This window comes from Psammomys obesus, unplaced genomic scaffold (assembly GCF_907164565.1).
Source record: "Psammomys obesus unplaced genomic scaffold, mPsaObe1.curated_primary_1811, whole genome shotgun sequence".
Lineage (NCBI taxonomy): Eukaryota > Metazoa > Chordata > Mammalia > Rodentia > Muridae > Psammomys > Psammomys obesus.
In genome coordinates, this window is record NW_026596034.1 from 13,211,168 (window position 1) to 13,226,162 (window position 14,995).

Here is a 14,995-nt window from a genome sequence, read left to right on the forward strand (position 1 = left end):
GGAATCTAGAGCTCCAAAGAGAGTCTGGAACTGCTCGATGCATGAGTCAATTATTTTTAGATCTGTGGAAATATTATAGATCATTAGCCTCTTCTTCATCTCCCATCTAGTTTTCCTCTAACATTCCCCTTGCTTTTCCAGGGAAAGAGACATCTGTTCATTATGAGCTAATCCCATGTCACATTTATATGTTTGTTATTTAGTACTGTGAACACAGTTCTGCAGGATTTGTTCACCTGTCTGTGTCTCTCACTGGAATGGAACACTTGAGGGTGGGAAGAATATTGTGCTAGCTTTGAAACTCTGAGCTTCTGGGATAACAGGCCATTACGGCATCTATAATGACCATGTAGATGCACGGCTGACTTTGAATTATCACATGCTGCGAACACTCTTAACTCTTTTATTGGGGAAGAAGATAAGAAGGTAACTGGTGTAGCTCAGGGGCTCCAGAGTCAGAGAAGCAGGTAGGCAGAGTCAGGATAAAGATACTTCGATGTTATCAGTGCATAAAGGTTACATGAAGGACAAACAAACAGAAAGAAAACATGATGCTATGTTCAAATGTATGTTTGACTATAGACATTTTTCCTGAATATGAGATCAGCATAGCGATGAGGCAGCCCAAGTAGAGGATACCAGAAATCATCATATCTTTGATGTTTTCTGAGAAACAAAGTGTGCTCAGTGAATGCTCTTTCATGCGCAGAATACCTTCTGTGCTAGTCACTAGGTGCGCAACTTCGAAGTCTGAAAAATGTGTTCATCTAAAATTTTCTTTGATTTGCTTAAGAAACATTATACGGGACCTTCAAAATAAGAATGAGATGCGTGAAAAGATGCTAACTAAAATAAGAAATGACTGTAATACCTTCACTGTTGAACACCGTGAGGTATTTAACTAAGTGGCTTAAATGAGGAATCTTTTTAGAAGTTGAGAAAGATGACAGGCATGATCAAGCTGAATTGGAAAAAGTAGTTCAGAAAAATTCTCTGAAGTGCTGTAGGAAGAAGTATTATGATTAACTCTTGGAATCGTAACATGATATCCATCCATATTTAGGGAGAATTTTTTTCAAATGTCAGTATATTACATTTCAAGTTCATATCTGATTTTCTGTCTGTTCTTATATCAAGGTCTCTTTAGGCATTACTGATTTCAAACTACACTGTTCCCCCAACAGGATAACACTGAATATTTAGGGCTTTAAGAAATCAAAACTCCGAAGTCGTCAGGTTGTGAGATGCCAGCTGTGCACATGCCCTGAATGTGTGAATGGGAGAGAGAAGCTTGTGTTGGGGGAGTCCTGTGACAAGGGAAAAGATAAATCCAGTAGGCTTCCTTCCTCCCTGCCAAGAAAAATGATTATATGTAGGAACCGGTAGTCCTGGGTAGCTGACAATGTACAGGGGGGACTTGCCAAAGTGTTTGCTTCCTAGCAGATGAGAAAAATAGAGCAAAACAATAAGGCGATAGATATGCAAACAGGCAAACTGTAAACAGGTGCCTCTGAGAATGACAAACTCACAATACAGAGTTTTGCTGAAGATATGCAATTACAGAGACTCCGATGTGTCCTGGTGGGAGTACACATTTGCAAACCATTGTCCTACTTATAGACTGTGTGAGTGAAGGAGAAGTTACTTCTCTGGACCTTTTCTTTGTTATTAAAAGGAGAATAATAATGCTTTTATAGCGATGTTTTAAGGATGGGCTATAATCTGTCGGGGACTGGTCATAAACACAGGATAGATAATTGGTAGCTCTGTCAGTGTTAGTGAGGATAATGACGCTTAGAGCGAATGAGCAAGAGAGAAATGAGAAAAATCTGCTATTTTTCGTTCTCTTTAAAAATACTGCTGTCAACAAAGCTCACTTTCACTAGGAGAGGTCCCAGTGCTGGATTGTGGATGCGCGTAAATGACTGTAATCAACCAAAACTCACCCTGCTGTGAGTGGAGGCTCACAAAGGCACAGATAATGCCCCGGGAAAAAAAATGCCCCTCACACTGCATCTATAAGACTTCTATTTTAATTTGTTAATTTAGTATCTGGAGAAAGAGATTATCAGTTCTACATGTTCACTTCTTACAATGGTAATTCTGAGTTGGTTTTTGTCAGTTAAACTTCATGATGAGGTAAGCATGGGCTAAAAGGGTTTGATGATGTCTGAAGCACTGGGCGAACAGAAGAGCATAGTGTGATGGATTGTCTGGCCTGAACTATTTATTCCGTTGTCTGGTGAGAGAATCAGCATAGAGAACGAAGGAGTCATGAAGAGCCTGGAGATGTCTAATTGCATTCATGTGGTACAAACATCTTTTGGAGGGGTGCCACACAGGCATGGTAAGTAGGAAGTGAGTGAACATTGCTGAGGGTTGGGTAGAAGGATAGCATCAGGTAATAAGAGTACAAATACATAACAGTAACAATCAAAATAGTTAAAGGAAACACAGGGTACTGAGCATGGGCTACTATCTATTTGAAGTATCTAACAGAAAATCAGAAACCATTGAGACATTTCATTTTAGGAAAAACCACTGGCTGAAAGAACAACTATAAGACAAACTGAAGATCTGAGAACATGGTGTGAGCCTTTCAAATTTGTTTTTTATTTATTTATTTTTATTTATCATTTGCTTTACATAGTGTGCTCATTTCCATTCTCCTAACACCTTAGATGGATTGATTCAGGTGGCTAATATCCAAAACAGGGATGGAGAAAGTGGTCATTCTGATTATTTCAGAAGTTCCACTAAATGCAGAAGTTAATCACTCTCTTACATAGTAAAACCTCATCAAACATACACCTTGTATTAAAAACATAAGTATAATAATTCCTACCTTTTCTTAGTTGAAGACTTGCTACCAGGTGTTTTGAACAAACAAGTCGTGTACACCCTTCAAATACTTTATGCCACTTGTAGGCTTAGGTGATCCTTCAATCCAATTAAACAAAGAATATCAGTAAATGATCCATCACCACTAACTTTGGTATCATTGTGGGAATTGAGGATCCAGAAAACCACATACAGAGACAGAGAACCATGAACAGTCTAAATGCCTCTGGTTATTATTCAATAGCACCACTTGTTATTAAAAATGCATTTAAACATGGCCTTTATGGTCATCAAATAATGTGACATCATCATAAATATGACATCATCATTCACTCAGGAATAAAGAGTTGCAGTTCTTTAATTCTGTCTGTGCCTTGTCTGAGGTGGAAACTTACAGAGTTCCAGGAAGCATTTTTATTTATTTTTTTAGATGGTTGTTTGGATCCCATTTTGATGTGTAACCGGAATGCTTTAGGAGTGACATGTACCCCAAGGAGGGTCTACCTTGCAAATCACCTATGCTCTTCAACCACATCTGCTGCAAGCCATGCGGTGATTCACAAACCTTGGGGAAACGAGGCAGTTCAGAAATGAACTCATTAGCCCTCTTGTGCACCTAATAAGAGCCATGATAACTACAGACTTCAATCTCAAGTTCCCTGTAGAGTAATTCTCATCTTGCAAACCTGTCATCAGATAACATTAATGTCTACGTGAAAACCAATTTTCTTTCCAAATCGTCTTTCAGGTAGCTGAAAGTAAGAATTAGACCACTTATTTGTCTGATTTTCTGTGCCAGAGATAATAAGCCTGGAAGGAAAATAAAATTTGGTAATTATACATATCAAACGTCTAGCATGTTCTCTGGAAAGGTAAATTATATGGTGTTATGCAAACATACAATAGTAAGAATTTCTCAATTACTATGTAATGAATGTGCTGAGTGCAGAAAAGGAAAAGTGAAATTGTAATCACAATATGACATTCTCTCTCTTTAATTGAACTCTTCAAAATAAGCTTAAAAGCCTCACCTGTCCCCACCCTTACATGTATTAAATGTCAACTATTACATAATCATACCTACTTCATAGGAAATCTAAGAATCATTGTATTAGGTAATATGACAATGTTACCAATGAGCCATTAACAGCATTTCAATGATAACATTTGGCATATGATCACCAACAAATCATATGTTATTAATATCAATAACATAAAACGCTCCTTTTATTGGTAACAGAAATTTATTCAATGGCATGAGCCAATTGCTGTGGCAACCTGATTCTAAAAAGTTTGACCGAAGTCCTGTAATAAGTGAGAAATATGTTCCACAAACAGACATATTGCAAGGTGAAATTAAATTTTAAGCCATGAATGATGATACATACAGAAGTAATCTGAATGTCTTAAGCCTTTCAGCAAGTATAAATCAGAGCACATTAAATGTTTAGGTTTTGAAATTCAGCTTGGCTTCTAGTTAGGCTTTGTGGTTGATTATCCCTTTCCAAACTGTTCAAAGACATCATCAATCAGATTTGTGAGCTTTAGAATGACTATTAAAGTCAGCGCATGAGTAGATTAGAGTCCAGCCTTGAGAAGAAGAAATGTGTGTTTTGATTCATTTTGTCAGGCTTGCGTTTTAAAGACATTCTAGCCTACAGACCTTTCTCTTGCATTTGCACAGTGATATCATTCTGTGGTGGGGGGCTAATATCTGTATTTAGTGGAGAATGTGTACAATGACAGAGAAAATCCAAATGTAAAATTAGTAGATCAATATGTTTCTGGCCTCTTCTGAGTGCTGTCCATACTTGGCAGAAGGAAAAACTAGTCTCAGCCAAGGAAAACATATTGTCAAGAACATCCTGAGAATTACAGGATAAATGTCCTTTATAGATTTTTAATGTTTCACAATCATCATCTTGTGAGTAGTCATTTCTTGTGGCTTTGGCTCATTACAGATTATAATTTCCAACTCTGAAATGAAAAGTAATAAATATGGTCTGTTTTTCTTTCTCTTCTTTTTTTTAAATATCACCCCAATGTCTTAACACAAACATATTTTATGTTGATATCATTGCCTATCATTTTCGACCTGTTGGTACTAGGGTAAGAACTAAAGCTTGGAAAAATACCAACTTCAAATGTTTATAAGACATTTGAAAAGTCTCAGTATTGACCCTGAAGTTAATAGATTGTTGACATTTATAAAATTCTAGCAAATTATTCTCACTGAAGGGTGAAAAGAAGTTTATTATTATGGAAATTAATTTTAAAAGTGTATACAGGTTATAATCATCATCATCATCGGACAGCGTTTAAAATAATTTCTTAAGATAAACTCTTATCTGACACATTGTTCATTTTATTCCTGAAAACATCATAAGGTAGCTGCTGCTGTTCTAAAAACTGGAAAGCTTGAGTAGAGGACAGCAACAGAAGCCAACCGAGGTAGCAAACACCTGCTAGTCAGTAACTGGATTCTGTTAGGAATGTCAATCTCCAATGCCCCTGTTTATAACTTCCCATGGGCTGAGGACAGGTGTCAGTGGAGATGTGAGTCTATTGAACGGCATTCGGGATTTCTTCAAGCATACTCTGGTCTGGGCTGAAGCCCTCGGAACCAGCCAGGAACTGTGATGCCCTGGAACGATGGGTATGAATTCAATGGATGAATAAAGGGAAGGAAATATTTGTGCTTATTCCTATAAATTTTCTGCCAGCGACCCTGATTTGTTGTACAGAAGTATTCAAACTATAATATTTAAAATTATTCAGAAATCATGTAAAAATTTTGAAGACTACATTTTCACTTCCTTCTAAGGGCCTTTTGTTCTCACTTGCTAATATGCTAATTTAATGGAGCTGTTAGTATAAACAAAGGCAAAGGATGTTATAGGCTAAGTTTAGCAGTATCTCATTCATAAGAATATTAAATTATTTTAGGCAAAGTGGCTATGTCAAACTGAATAGAAATAAAGGGAAAGTGGTAATTAGACTGTGTTAAAATATAACCTCTAAGGATATTAAGTATGTAAGTGCTCATCCATGAAAAATTAGCTTGCAAGAGGTTACACCATGTATTGGCTTATTTTGTAAGATATCAAATTACCTCTCATGAATAAATATGACTAATAATGGTAACTCTATAATTTAATGTTATAATATTAAAAATACTTTTTGACTAAAAATTATCTACTTATAAATGCTTTTCCGTGACCAAACCCTAAGTAGGGAGTAATTAAATGAACATTTTCTGTTGACTTTACCAATCAAATTTTGATTTTCATATTCTAGACTGTACTCATAAAACGTATTAATAAATGCTAGTCAAATAAATACTGAAACTTAAATTTCAAAGCAATTTAACTTTTCACTTAATGGTAATCAGGCCAAATCACATCATAGATTAAAGTGGGAAACTTTTTCTGGGGGACATGTTTTGCCAGACACTAAGGCTTTAAGGTAGAATAAGGAAAGGAACATAATTTCATACGCTAGAATATGCAAAATCATACAATGTGATGCTTTTTGGAAACAAAGCAAAAAGTATAACTCCCATCTCATTGAAATAAGGAGCCTAAGAGAGAAATGAGCTTATGGTAGGACCCAGTGAGGTTCAGAGGGAATTAGGAGGAAGTATGGACTACTTATTTTAGAGTTCCTGGCAGCCTGAGTACAGGTTTCATTTGGATTTGTCTCTTTGTGGGTTTTGCTCAGTCTTTTTCCCATCTTGCCTTTTTTCACAGGCTCATCTACTTTGACATTTCACACTCTTGTAATACTATTTGCAGAAAATCCTTGGTATCTGCAGGAAACTTTGAATACATTTCCAAGTAAAAACTATATGACAGCCATTGTTTGGCCCCAGGGATCCGCAGTTGAAACTGCTGGCACTCCTCCTTCTTTTCACAATATTTGAGCCTATTGGGGAAGTAGCATATATCATCAAACCACTCCAGGAAGCCTCAGTGCCAGTGTTTAGATAGTAATGTAAGAACTAAGGAGACTGAGCTGAAATCACTAACATAAGCTCAGGAATGTTGCAGAGAATGCTGCGGCTTTAAAAATAATGACTAAAAATGTCATAGGCACTTGTTACAAAATAAGGCATGGCCAGGAAAACCAAGGCGGAAAAGATGAAAGTACAATAACAGAAGAGAAGAGGAGGGGACATTGAGCAACACATAGTATTAGAAACTGCTAGTTCCTTGGACCTTGAATAGAAAGAAGGCTTGTCCGCAAGGGGTATTCAGCACCCGATCCTGTTCCTCTGGTGAATGCTGTGAAGATCCAGCTTCAGCATCCAGAAGACTGCAAAATTTAACCCTGAACTTATAATTAACAAGTCAGCACATGCTAGATTTCAAACGTCATACACCCACAGGAGTAGATAATAGTTTCTCAGAGGTTAGCTCCTTTGGTTAAGTAGAAGACTTTTCTAAAACTGTATACAGTGCACTCATAAATAGTCTTTGTCTTCTCAGGTCTGCATACCCTAGTAGTTGACTATTAAGTTGTGAAATGCAATAAACCTTACCTTTGGCCTCACATCAATGGGTTCATTCAGCAAAAACAGAGTTGAAAATACTTTTTAAACTATGTCTGTACTGAACCTGTATGGACATGTTTTGAGGTCTGTATCACTGTGTCATCTAAATGACACAACATTTTATGTGTATGGCCTAAATGGTGCACTGTAAGCGCCATATGAAATTGTAAGTATTGTATTTACATAGTATTTATAGAAATAACTCAGAGATGGTTATAAGTAACTCTGAGATGATTAAAAGCAAGAGGCAGGGTAGGTTTAATGAACGTGCTCTGCATTTTCCATGAGGAACTTGAACATCTGAAAGTTTTGCTATCCACTGGAGTCCATGGATACAAAGGGACAATTGCATCCGTCTTTGTTTAGATCCACACTTCCTGGCTCATAGTTCCTAAATTATTTGTAACTCTAAAGGAACTAGAACATGGGCAGAATTCTTAAAATATGTGGCTGTTTTAGAGTAATTCTAGAGCCACAAAGATAAGAGAAGTGTTTGGTTGATAAATGTCTGTTTGGACCAACTATACCTGAATCTGCCTTAATAAAGCGATTTTGCAAAACTTGTGATTATCATCTCCAGCTAGTCATGAGATGATTGAGGGTTCAATTGATCAAAAGATGTTACCAATCTTAGTTAAATCATGTGGTCTTCATAAAAACTCTTAGAATTCAGTTTGGAGAGCTTTTACGTACATGAAACTTGTTCATGTTTCCTGAAGGTATTGCAGACAAAGGAACAGTATAAAGAGCTAAAGGAAAACAAACAAACAAACAAAAACAGGGATGGAATCTACTGAATTTCAGAACTTTCCAGACCTCCTCCTATGATTCTCTTAGGCTGAATATTAGTGTATATCCTTTAACATTATTCATCATAACAAGTGGTCAAGTATAAGTCAACCATATCCCTATCAAATTCTATAGATTTTCCTGGCAACTTCATCACACCCTGGTGGTAGAGTACCATTAGTTCCTTTAGAAAGAAAAGTCAGAACTTGGAGTTTCTGACTACCATATGAAGTCAAGGATTATGTGGGACTCAGTCTTCCTCTTGTAGAATCAGATGTTACCCTCTGAAAGATACTTGCTAGAATTGATTTAAATTACTCAACATCCCGTTCGTGTCTGCCACTGAATAATTGACTCATACGTGGTGAAAGCTCTTTCACCATATCATGGGGTCACAGGTACTTTCTGTGATGCAGGAATCATGTAGTAATATAGAACAGAAGAGGAGCGATCTTTTATCTTTTATCTCTCAAAGTCATACCCCAACATTCTTGATCTATTGATATATCTCCTAAGATTTCCTGAACAACAATGCTGCAAACATCAGTGCAAATTGCTGGTTCCCATTATCCTTTTGCCACATTAGCACAGTCCTTCCTTTGGTTTCATCATGGTGTTTTTCATATTTGCAACATTCTCCTGACCATCTTATTTGCCAGTTCAATGTCTTTGAACTCACAGACATCATGAAACTACAATACAGAATTTCTCATTTGCTATCTCACTTTGATAGTACAGACCGTGATTTATATCTGTCCTTTGGAGGATTTCTGGTGTTGTGATAATTTTCATTCCAGAATGAGAAATGACTATAGGTATAACCATAAGGCTACAAAGAAAGATAGCAAGCCTTCTTCATTCCATATGTCTATTTGTAAGAGTCTGACTTGCTTTCTGGAAAAAAAAATGCAGGGATGCATACAAGCTTGTATTGATCTATGATAGTAATTCTAGCTACTAGAATTGACACATAAGATTAAAGTTTGACTTAAGAGCTCTAGAAAAAAAAAAAAAACAAACGAGAACATTCCAACCCAAGTTACTTTTTTTTCTTCCTTATTAAATCTACTACCTACATCTTGTTTTTGAAAACTCAATTTCTGTCTCTTATGTTCACTAGCTCAAAAATGTTCTATATAAATTTGGATATAAATTTATAACTTGCTCAATTAGCGCCAGCAAAGAAACTATGGAAAAAATTGTCTTTGTAAGAAATGATTTATATTAGCAGTATATTAAACACAGACTCAGGCACAACTTGAATTACATCTTGTATATCCCTATTTCTTGCTATCTAGATAATATTTCTTCTGTTTCTTATAATATTTATCAAATAATACGAAAACATTACAACTTAAAATAATTCATGTCACAGTGTTTTATCTGGGTGATCTGCCTTTGATTTAATTCAGAACAGGTTTAGAAGAAATTTTTATTTGTGTTTATAATACTCTTTAAAAAGTTTAGAAATAAAATTCTGCCTAATTTGTAATTTTTTAAATTAAATTTACTTATGTATTCACTTTACATCCCAATCATACCCCTTCCCTCCTCTTTTCCTGGTCCCACCCTCCTTTCCTCTTCCCATTATCCTCATATATTTCTCTCTCTCTCAGAAGAGGGGAAGTCCCTCCCCCACTCCCAGCACATCAAGTCTCATCAGTACTGCGAGCATCCTTTACCACAGTGGCCTGGCCAGGCAGCTCTGCCAGGGGGACATGATCGAAAAACAAGAGCGTCCGTGTCAGAGACAGCCCCTGCTGCCCTTGCTAGGGAGCCCTCATGAAGACCGAGCTGTCCATTGTGAACATACGTGTAGGTGGCCTAGGTACAGTCCGTACATGGTCTTTTGTTGGTGTTTTAATCTCCATGAGACCCCTTAGGCCCAGGTTAGCTGGCTCTGTTGGTTTCCTTGTGGTGCTCCTGTTCCTTCCAGGTCCTTCTATCCTTTCTCCCACTCTTCCCCAAGGCTCCCTGCACTCTGCCCAACATTTGTCTGTGAGTCTCAGCATCTGTTTCTCTATGACTAAAAATTTGAAATACCTGAATATTAACTTGAATGAATTCTCAATATTTCTGTGCTATAGTATCATCCTCAGATAATATCCACTTGGTCTGAAATTTGGTGCTTTATTTAAAATGAAAAAAAATTCATTTTGTGTTGACACGTCACATATACTATGCTGTCTAATATTCTATTTTAATTTGCTGGATCCTGGCAAGGAGATTGTCTGACTAATGCTTCTTGCACCTTCCCTGGAAGACAAGATATAAACTTCAAAATCATGCTCCAGGAGGGAAATCACAGTACAGTCTTTCCATTTTCTGGACTAACTAAAGACAACAGTAATTAAAATGTCTGATTTAGCCTCAAAGACAAAGCTGTGTCTTGATGTCAGTTATTTGGTTATTGGTAGCATTGGGGATGGGTTAGAAGGATCATGGTATCTTTATGTCAATGTCTCACTATACTAATGGTTTTCTCTTTCTTACACATGTGGGACTTTGTCCCTCTCTTGTACACAGTAATGCCTTCTTTCAAATCTTCTATAGTTACTAGTCATTTCGGTACTAAGTTTTACAGATCAATTAAAAAATAATTAATATAAGGAAAATAGTTACCCTAACCTTCTTGGAAAGTCTGCTACCAAAAGGAGATTAAAATTGAATGCTCCATTTATCTGCTACCTCAGTGCCAATCTGCTACAGCAAACTACATACTTGCCTAACTCATGTTGTAGGTTTGTTTCTAGTGAATCCCTTCCTTTATTGCCACCCATAGTAACATCTCAGTAAATATCTTATCAGTGGGCTTAGGTATCCTTGTTTTTATCCTATTCATATGTATTTTTCTTAGCTTTTCTTAATCCAGTTGTATGTTATCAATTATAGCTATCATATTTTTAATTCTCTTTAGAATCATGTTCTAATTTTGTAAATTAACAAGTTTCATTGTGATATATACATTTGAGATAGACTGAGAATATCACCGTACCCATTACACCTTCTTGTCCCTAACTCACACTGTCCTTAAATAGTACCCCTAAATATGTTTATGTTTTTAATTTTTAAATCTAGGTCTTGCCCACAAGAAATAACATGGATGTTTTCTTTCTTTAAAATAAATTTTCCTTTTTTTTTTTTTAAAAAAAACAATATTATGACCTTCAAATCTAAATAGTATTTTTGTAAAACAAGAATTGCTTTTTATAGTTGTATATATACTACAGATATGATTCAAATTTTTATTGTCAGTTCATCACTTGATGGGTCACTAGGTTACTTCCAAAGCTTGGCTATTGTAAATAATGCCACAATGTGTCTAATTGTTCACATCTCTACTCTGAGTTCTCCTCATTGTGGATACAGTAGCTTGGTACTGATTTTGCTGCAAATTGCTGTACCATCTCTCATCTTTTCACAACACTATGATAAACTTCATCCTTGTCATCAAAATTATCTTTTATAGATTCCCATTGTTATAGGGGGAAATGTGCTTAAAATATGTGTGTGTGTGTGTGTGTGTTTGTGTGTGTGTGTGTGTATGCAGAGAAAGCTTACCAAGTCACAACATGCTAGGTTCTGTTTATTTGTCAAGTTAAGTCTAATTTTAGTTCATCCTTTGTTCTTACATTATCCACCATTTTCTTCAAAATTTTCATGGTTCAGATACTTAAGTTTTCTTATTTGATGTAGGGTTTATCCTCTCTTTCAAATTAATAATTATAAAATAAAAGCTTATTATAACAACTGCTGTGCAATTTTGTTGTGAAAATGAAATAAAACAATCCTTTCATTGCTTCTTACTTTATAACCCATTACTTTCTCCTTTTTCCTCTGAAACATTTGTGGGTGACCCCAGTTACAGAATTACCATGAAAGTGTGTTTGCCTCAGAGATGTGCTTGTCTTGATTGACCCCTTTGTTGTGTTGTTTCTTGCTGGAGAACTTCAGCAATCAAGGATCTCTGTTCCAGGTAAAGTCTCTGTGTTTGGTAACATTAAAGGTCAAGATTATTTAAATAGACTAACCTCTTGTCAGCCTCTTACTGTGTGGCTCTCAGATACCCTACATCATCACAGTTTCCATTCACCAGGCTTCTTGATCAAGAATGTTTCCTAGTAATTCTCCTTAGCCTTTGTCTCTCTGTTTCTCTACATGTCTCTGTCTCTCTTTGCCTCTGTCTTTCTTTCTGTGTATATTTGTGTGAGTGCATGTATTTCAGTTAATTTAACAGCAGAATCCTGAAAATTACCCTAACTTACTGAGATGATCATTTTTTTCTAATCTATATATTTTTATTTTTAATCTATGTGTTTTTTATTTTTTATAATTTATTCATTTTATATCCCAATTACAACTTCCTCCATCATCTCCTCCCAGTACCATCATTCCTCCGTATTCTCATCATCCCTTTCCCCTAGTCCACTGAAAGGGGGAGTTCTCCTCCCCTGCCATCTGACCTTACTTATCAAGTCTCATCAGGACTTCCTGGATCCTATCCTTCTGTGGCCTTGTCAGGCCACATAGCCAAGAAGTGATCAAAGAGTCGGCAACGAAGTTCATGACAGAACAAGCCCCTGCTCCCCTTACTCGGGACTTCCACATAGAGATTGGGCTGCCAATCAGCTACATTTGAGTGGGGAGTCTAGGACCTCTCCATGCATGATTCTTGGTTGGTGCATCAATCTCTTCCAATCCTACACCTGACAGAGGTATAATATCCAGAATATATTAAAAAAAACTAAAGAAATTAGACACCAACAAACCAAATAATCCAATTAAAAGTGGAGTACAGACTAAACAGATAATTCTTTTTTTCTTTATTAATTACACTTTATTCATTTTGTATCCCCCCTGTGGTTCCCTCTCTCCTCCCATCTCAATCCCTCCCTTCCTCCACCCTCTGCATGCATGCACCTCCCCAAGTCCACTGATAGGGGAGGACTTTTTTCCCTTCTTTCTGATCCTAGTCAATTAGGTCTCATCAGGAGTGGCTGCATTGTCTTCTTCTTTGGCCTGGCAATGCTGCTTCCCCCTCAGGGGGAGGTAAGTAAATAACAGGCCAATCAGTTCATGTCGTACTGGCATAGAAACAGACTGGTGGATCAGTGGAATTGAATAGAAGACCCTGACATAAATCTATACACTTATGGACACCTGATTTTTGACAAAGATGCCAAATCCATTCAATGGAAAAAAGACAGCATCTGCAACAAATGGTGCTGGTCTAATTGGAAGTCTACATGTAGAAAAATGCAAATAGATCCATACTTATCACCCTGCACAAAACTAAAGTCCAAGTGAATCAAAGACCTCAACATACACTAAACGGCTTAGAAGAAAAGGTGAGGAATACCCTTGAACTCATTGGCACAGGAGACAACTTCCTGAACAGAACACCAACAGCACAGGCTCTAAGAGCAATAATCAATAAATGGGACCTCATGAGACTGAAAAGCTTCTGTAAAGCAAATGACACTGTCCTCAGAACAAAACAACAACCTACAAATTGGGAAAGGATCTTCACCAACCCTCTATCTGACAGAGGGCTAATATCCAGTATAGATAAAGAACTAAAGAAGTTAAACAGCAAAAAAAAAAAAAAAAAAAAAAAAAAAAAAAAAAAAAAAAAAAAAATCAAGTAATCCAATTAAAAATGGGGTACAGAGCTAAACAAAGAATTCTTTGCAGAGGAATATTGAATGGCAGAGAAATACTTAAAGAAATGTTCAACCTCATTAGCCATCAGAGAAATGCAAATCAAAATGACCCTAAGATTTCACCTTACACCCACCAGAATGGCTAAGATCAAAAACTCAAGAGACAACACATGCTGGAGAGGTTGTGGAGAAAGGGTAACCCTCCTCCACTGCTGGTGGGAATGTAAACTTGTACAACCACTCTAGAAAGAAATCTGGCGCTTTCTCAGACAACTAGGAATAGAGCTTCCTAAAAATCCAGCTATACCACTCATAGGCATATATCCAAAAGATTCTCAAGTACACAATAAGGACATTTGCTCAACCATGTTTGTAGCAGCCTTATTTGTAATAGCCAGAAGTTGGAGAATTCTTAACAGAGGAATGTCAATATAGAATGGCAGAGAAACACTTAAAGAAATGCTCAGTATCCTTAGTCAATAGGGAAATGCAAACCAAACAACTCAGGTTGCATCTTACACCCATCAGAATGGCAAAAATAAAAAACTCAAGTGACTACACATACTGGAGAGGATGTGGAGAAAGGAGAACCCTCCTCCAACCACTTTGGAAATCAATCTGGTGCTTTCTCAGACAATTAAGAATAATGCTACCTCAAGATCCAGATACACCATTCCTAGGTATATATCCAAAATATCCTCAAGTATACAATAGGGACATTTGCTCAGCTATATTCATAACAGCTTTATTTGTAATAGGCAGAATCTGGAAACAACCTAGATGTCCAGAAATTGTGGCATGTTTACACAGTGGAATACTACTCAGCAATTTAAAACAAGGAAATAATGAAATTTGCAGGCAAATGGATGGAACTAGAAAAGATCACTCTGAGTTAGGTAATCCAGAACCTGAAAGACATGTGTGGTATACACTCACTAATAAGTGGATATTAGCTGTATAATACAAGATAATCACATAAAATCTACAGTCCTAACGAAGCTAACCAAAAAGAAGGACCCTAGGGAGGATGCTTAAAACTCATTAAATCTCATTCAGAATGGCAAACAGGATAGATAACAGAAACGGTGGAAGAAATGGAACAAAACAGGGACCTACCATAGAGGTGCTCTAAAAGGCTCCACCCAGCAGG